The sequence below is a fragment of the Triticum aestivum genome, chromosome 1A, assembly GCF_018294505.1.
Source record: "Triticum aestivum cultivar Chinese Spring chromosome 1A, IWGSC CS RefSeq v2.1, whole genome shotgun sequence".
Classification (NCBI taxonomy): Eukaryota; Viridiplantae; Streptophyta; class Magnoliopsida; order Poales; family Poaceae; genus Triticum; species Triticum aestivum.
In genome coordinates this window covers 231,477,178-231,484,063 of record NC_057794.1, presented here as the reverse complement: position 1 = coordinate 231,484,063, position 6,886 = coordinate 231,477,178, and positions in this window count along the sequence as shown.

Here is a 6,886-nt window from a genome sequence, read left to right as displayed (position 1 = left end):
ATAAGTGGCCGGAAAATGTTCTCGGAATGGGATGAAAGTTGGCATGTGGTCTTATTATAGTGTAGATAGACCGCCTGTCAAGTTTCATCGCATCCAGAGTTCGTTTGATAGCCCAACCGTTAACTATAGCGACAATATAGTCGGTCAAAACGTCGGACGTTTTCGGTCTCCGGAAACAGTCGCCGGGTCTCTCTCTTCTCTTCTCTCAGCCCAAGGCTTCCTGCGCGGCCCACTACCTAACCGCCAGGCCCTACCTAACCTCTCTCGTCAGCCCGCGGCCATCCTCGCATGCGTCCGAAAGTTGTCCCGAACCCGACCCGGGCAGTCATCACCCTTGGGTCCAGATCATCCCCAAACATCTACAACACGTCTCCGTTTTGTTAATTGGACTTCCTAACATATTTTTCTCGACCGTCCGATTAAGATCGGAGGGATTAAATGCCCCTAAACTTAGCCCTTTTTGCTATATATAGATCAACCAATAGCCTATTTTGGGCAAACCCTGAAAAGTAGGAGAGATGTCCCATCTTTTCCTCCTTGCCGCCGCCACTCTCTCGCTTTCCCCTCGGGATCTCCCCCTCGGTCCAAATCCCCCAACCAGAAACTCCCCTCGATCTCCACCTACACCCCCATCCTTCCCTGCCTCGAGCCAGGAGCTCGTCCTCGACCCCGAGCCACTTCTCCCGCTGGCAAATGAGGCCACCGACCAGGACCCTGTCGTCCCCCCAGCAGCAACCAGGAGCTCAAGCTCCATCCTCTCTGTTCATGGCATCCTCGCCCCGAGCTCGTAGGGAACCATGCCAGCCGCCATGGAGCAGCAGCAGCATAGTCGGCCTTCGAGTTCGTTGCCGTCCCTCACCTCCGGCCGGATCGAGCCATCCTCGGCCTCTCCTCATTCAACCACGCCCTCGCAATCGCGCCTCCGGCGACCGGCCTCGTCGTCGCCGGCAAGCTCAGGCAGGCCCCGTTGTGCCCCTGCCATCTCCCTGTCGCCTCTCCCTTCTTCCCGTCCGCGCTCGCCGGCGACAAGCGCCGCCCTTCGCCGGAGATCTTCAGCAGGCCAGGTCGCGACCTCCCCTGCCCGCGAACTCCTTCTTCTTCCTTCCGCCGGCTCTCTCTGCCGATTCATGCTTCCCTCTCTCTCCCTTGCAGGATCCCGCCGCCGGAGGTTGCCTTGCTCTCTGGCCTTCGCCCGCTCTCTCCCTTAGTTCCCCTCGGCGTAGTCCACGCCTAGAAACACCCCAGACACAGCGCCAGCTCCTCCCGAGCCCTGTGGCGACGAGCGGGAGCTCGTCGGCACACGGGTCCATGGCACCCCGCCGTTCGCCTATTTAAGGGCCTCCCCGAACCCTCCTCTCCTCACCACTCGCTCTCTCACTCCCCTAATCACCCGTTACACCACCCGCTCCTCTCCAGAAGCTCTCAAGCTCGAGATCGAGCTCGAGCTTCACCGCGGCGGCTCGCCATCGCCTGCACGGTACAAGCTCTCTCCTCACTCCTCCTCTACCTCGATCTGGAACCCCCGAACACCACTGATCGTTTCCCCCCTGTTTCCCGCTCGTTTTGCAGTCAGAAACGGCCAGAACCACCACCACCCGAAGCTCCTCCACCGCGTGACCTCATTGCCGGTGAACCAGGCCACCCCGGCGACCAACTCCACCTCCACCCGAACGGCGACACGACGCTGAGCCCAGTCGTGCCCTCGCCCAACCTCGCCGTGCCCTGCATCGTCACCGGTGAGCTCGCCAGCCATCTGGACTCGGGGTTAGGGATGACAGGCGGGCCCCTCCTATCAGCCTCTCCCCTCCATCGCCTCTCTCTCTCTCGCTGACGCCTGGGCCCCGCCCGTCAGGTTTAAACCTGGCGCGCGCGCGTGCACCAGTGCGCTGGGCCGCCTCTCAGACTGGGCCGGCTGCGCTGCGGCTGTTCTGGCCCAGTTGCACAGTGCTCCTTTTCCCTTTTTCTTTTCCTGTCACTTTTCCAAAAAATCCACAGGATTAAATATTCACCCAAATGCAATAATTCCAACTCCCATATTTTTCTAAAAATCCCACCTATTTAATGGTATAACTTTTACTCATGCCCAAACAAATTTTATGTATTGTTCATATTCCAATTCAAATTTGAATATGTTTAAACCCCTCTGAAAATCTATTTCTCCTATGCTGCCACTCCAAAACCAAACCTAGGAATTTACCCCTTCTTAGTTTTCACCCTAGTATTTAACAAAAATGAGTTGACATTTTTCTGAGCACTTTAGTTTTTCTGTTTTATTATTGCCTTATTTTTCTCGTTATTATTTTGTGACGATAGATTGCGTTGCTGACGAAGGAGTTGGACCAGAAGACTTTGAAGACCTAGAAGACTTTGTTAAGCCAGGCAAGCAACCCTTTGACCATGTCTAAGAAACCCTTTTTATGCATGTCATATGGCACTTTTATTGCTTGCATCGAAGTCATGATAATGTGGTGACCACTTGAGGTGGTTTGCCTCTGCTGCTTTTCTCGTTGACACTTGCATGATGCATGACCCTACCTTTCTATGAGGGTTATGCGAGTGGGTGTAGTTAGGATGCTAAGTAGCTACTACGCAAATGGGTTGGGTATATACATGGTGATGGGAGCAAGATTGTTTTCAAAAACTTTTCGAAAACCCCGTCGGGTGCCACTTATGCCCGAGGGAGATAATGAGTTGGGTAACCACTTGATGATGAAGTGATGTACCGAGGCAAGTGAGTGTGTTGTTTTCAAAACGGATTGGTTTAAGTTGCGACCGTTATTCCAACCTTACATGTGCAACCACTCTACCCTTATATGGGAAAGGGCATTATTGATTACCTTGGCCGATACTAGCTTGGAGCCCGCATTACTAGTGACCAGAGAGTTGTTGTTGCGCTCCCTCGGGACGGGGTCGTGCCAGGTAGGGCGGCCATGACTGTTTTTACAGGGCACCGGACACACCGTTGGTACCCCGTGCTTGTGGTACACCGTCCAAATTCTTAAGATGAGAAATTTTGGGCACAGGGGTTCCTACCAATCGAGTGGACTCTATGTTAGTGTCATCTAGGGAAAGTTAATGATCGGGTGCTTACCCCGGGTACTTGAGGTACCGCGGGTCGTGGATGACACGGAAGTTCCCCGGATCTTGTGGGTAAAGTGTGCAACCTCTGCAGAGTGTAAAACTATTCGAATAGCCGTGTCCACGGTCAAGGACAGTTGGGTAACCGCTCTTGGGCTACGTCCACTTGTTTACAAACCAGTGTGTGTGGGAAGAACTACTTGGGTCAAGTGAAAGGACTTGGCATGTATGAGTTGGGTTGGAGCCCACTCCCTTTATGTTGATATCTGTAACCAATTCCTAAGGATACTTGAATTCATATGATGCATGTTTTACCAGTTGTTGAACATGTCATAACACAACAAAATTAGCTTTCTGCAAAAATTTACCTATGTCATGCATTGTTGTATCTTGAGCCAAAACATGGGTTGCTTGCGAGTAGATTCAAAGTACTCATTGGCTTGCCACTGGTTATTTAATTGGCCAGGCATGGAAGAACAGGAGTTCGATGAAGAGTTCTTTGGAGACGAACATGCGAACTAGGACGTTTCCCAGTCAGAATGCCTGTAGGGTTAAGGCAGATGGCATGGGTTCTACTTATCGACGAAGATTTCTGCTGCTTAAGTTTATTTGGTATTCAGCCCTTCTGGCTTTATCTATGTAAGACTTGACCATAATGGTCATAATTTGTGTAAGACAATATGTATGGATGTAAGACTCTTGTTATTCAGCTTCTGTGTGTTCAGTGAGCATTGATCTCTGGGATCATTGTACACGTGCATTCGGTGATCACGACTTATGAGTCGGGATCCCCATAGATCACCTTCCGAGTGATCACGGCCCAATAGTATAGCATGGAAGACGGACAAGAATGTAGGGCCACTGGTGATAAACTAGCATCCTATACTAAGCATTAGGATTGCAGGTAAAGGTAACAACAGTAGTAGCAAGGACATGTTATGCATCCGGATAGGATTAATGGAAAGCAGTATCATGCTACAATACTCTAATGCAAGTAGTAAATAGAAGAATAGGCGATATCGGGTTGATCAAGGGGGGGCTTGCCTGGTTGCTGTGGCAAGAAGGAGGGGTCGTCAACATCGTAGTCGAACTAGGGGTCGCCGGCAGTCTCGGGGTCTACCGGAAAGAAGTAACGAAGGGGGAACACAATAAATAACAGAGCAATCAAAGCATCACAAAGTGTAACATGGCATTATGTGGTGCTTGGGGTGACCTAATGCGGTACTAGGTGCTACCAGCGAAGGGGGGTAACATCCGGGAAAGTATTCCCGGTGTTCGGCGTTTTTCGGACAGGTGAATCGGAGGGGACGAATCCACGTTCGATGTAATGGGGGTATGTGACAGGTATGTGGGTGGCATAATCGGAATCTTCATATCTTTCTGACCATTTTTCATATATAAATTATTTCGATCCGAGTTACGGTTTATTTCCTATGATTTTCCAAAGTTCAAATGATTTTTCTAAATTTTAGGAATTAATTAATTCGAAAATTAAACAGTGAAAGCTATAGGCACCCAAAAGTGTACCCAGCCAAAGTGCACCTATGGCTGACAGTGGGCCAGGGAGGGTCCAGTCAGCAGAGTTGACCCAGTCAACATTTGACTGGTCAAAAGGTCAATAGTAAAAGTGGGTCCGGGTTGTCATAGACTTAGGCACTTTTTACTTAATTTATCATTCTAATTAACAGTTGGGGCCACATGTCATATGTACATAAACTACTAAATTAACTACTCCTATTAACCTAACCTAACACTAAGAGGGCCGGCCCTAACACACACGTACGCACACACACACACATCACACACACTCACGCACACACACAACACACACACACACACACACTCACGGACATGGCCTTTGCCATGGCCATTAGCAGCAGCAGTAGCTAGGGGCAGCAGGCAGCACTAGCAAAGCAGCAGCGGTGCAGCAAGCAAGAGCAGCAGCAGTGCAAGAGCAGTGGCGACGGCAAGAGCAGCATGAAGCAAAAGCAGTAGCGGCAGCGACAGCAGAGCAGCGGGCGGGCGGGCGGCTGCGTGGGGCGCCTGGACGCGACCAAAGGCGGCGCGGGCGGCAGTGCGCCCAAGGCAGCAGGCAGCACAACGCAGGCGGGCGCGGGCGCACTCACAAGGCGCGGCTAGGGGGACATGGGATGCGGCCACGGCGCAGTGAGCACGACACTAACAAACAGCAGGGTGCGTATAGTATGGGTGCAGCCATGGACGAGCACAAGGCGGCAGCTATGACTATGGATCGAAGGGGGAAATAGGGGAATCAGAGGAGGGGCTCACAACAGAGCTCGTGGACATGGTCAGGAGGTCGGGGGCGCTCGGGAGGCGGCGCATCTAAGGACGAACGTCGGCAGCCATGGTGAAGAAGACGGGCGATGGCGAGCTTCCGGTGCGCCCCTACTCGAATCGAAGCAAGCAGACGAAGGAATCATCCATGTTGAAGCTCCTGGACATCCTATCAGGCGCCGGGGAGGCCAGTGGCCGCGAGGACGATGATGGCGCGGCAGCAAAGGCTCGGGCGCGATCTAAACAGAGAAGAGGAGGGCGAGCAAGGGGATATGGCATACTAGGGTTTGTCTATAACGACGTGGGGCTCTTATCCTACTCAGTAGTGTATGCGGATGATCGACATGGCGACATCCGCGGCCATGGAGGCATGGATGTGCGCCACAGCACGCCCCTGTCTCCTCCTATGTACTGTAAGGAAAGGAAGGGGAAGGCCTCAAGGTGGGCTGGCCCGTGTACTATAGCACTCTCAGCCCACACGCCCAGTAGGATTTAGTATTTTCACTTTTCTTTTCTATTTTATTTTCTAGCCTATGTTTTGCATTTAGTTGGAGTACTAAATGAATTTTTTCAGGGATGGAACTTGGCACATAATTCCATTGCAGTATTTTGGTGTTGTACAAAAAGTCTCTGTGCATTTAGAGTTGTTTAAGCATTTTTAGAAATTGAAATGGTTGGTTAAAATGGCTGCTGGTCCACTGTTTAACTTCTAGGGGCATTTTAACAACTTAAATAATGTTGGTTTCTTCATATCAAACAGTTAGTGAATATTTCAAATAACATGAACACTTTTGTTTATTTATTTGAAGAAGTTTTATTTTGACTTTATTTTAAATTTTGAATTTGAACTTGGTTTGGACCAAAGTGAGGTTTAGTAAATTAATAGTGATGACATGTCACCATTAGTGTGTGATTACTGTAGATGAGCTACTGGGGTGTTACACTTTCTTAGAGGTATTTTCATCATGAGGCTTTGTAAACACAACATAAAACATGTTATCCATATAGGCCTTTGCAATCCTAAGTTGGTTTTCATCATACCCCTTTTGACTTCCCGCAACAATCCAAGAGTAATGTTGATTAACATTATTGAAGACCTGTTGGATTATATCTAGAACTGGGACTTCCTTTTAAAGATTCTCATGAAAGATTTTATTGTCCCCAAGAAAATGTCTTAAAGCATAGTCACTACTGTAAAGAATTTCATCTATCATAGGTTTTTCACGGTTCATACCATAAAACTCAAAGATTTCCCTAGCTTCCCGTATTATGTAGTCAAACTCATTCATAAGAATGAGAGTGGCCAACTTTTTAGCTCTAGGATTTTTATAACGGGGAGATCAAAAAACAATCTTTGCAAGGTAGGATGGGTACGAATAAATTTACTTTCAAGTTTCAGAACTAGTGCTGAAATAGCATCCGCATAAGATTTAGTAGTTTTATGTATAGGAGCATCATCAAGACTCAAATTTCCCACACAATTGAAAAATTCTTGGATATTTCCTTTTCCCAT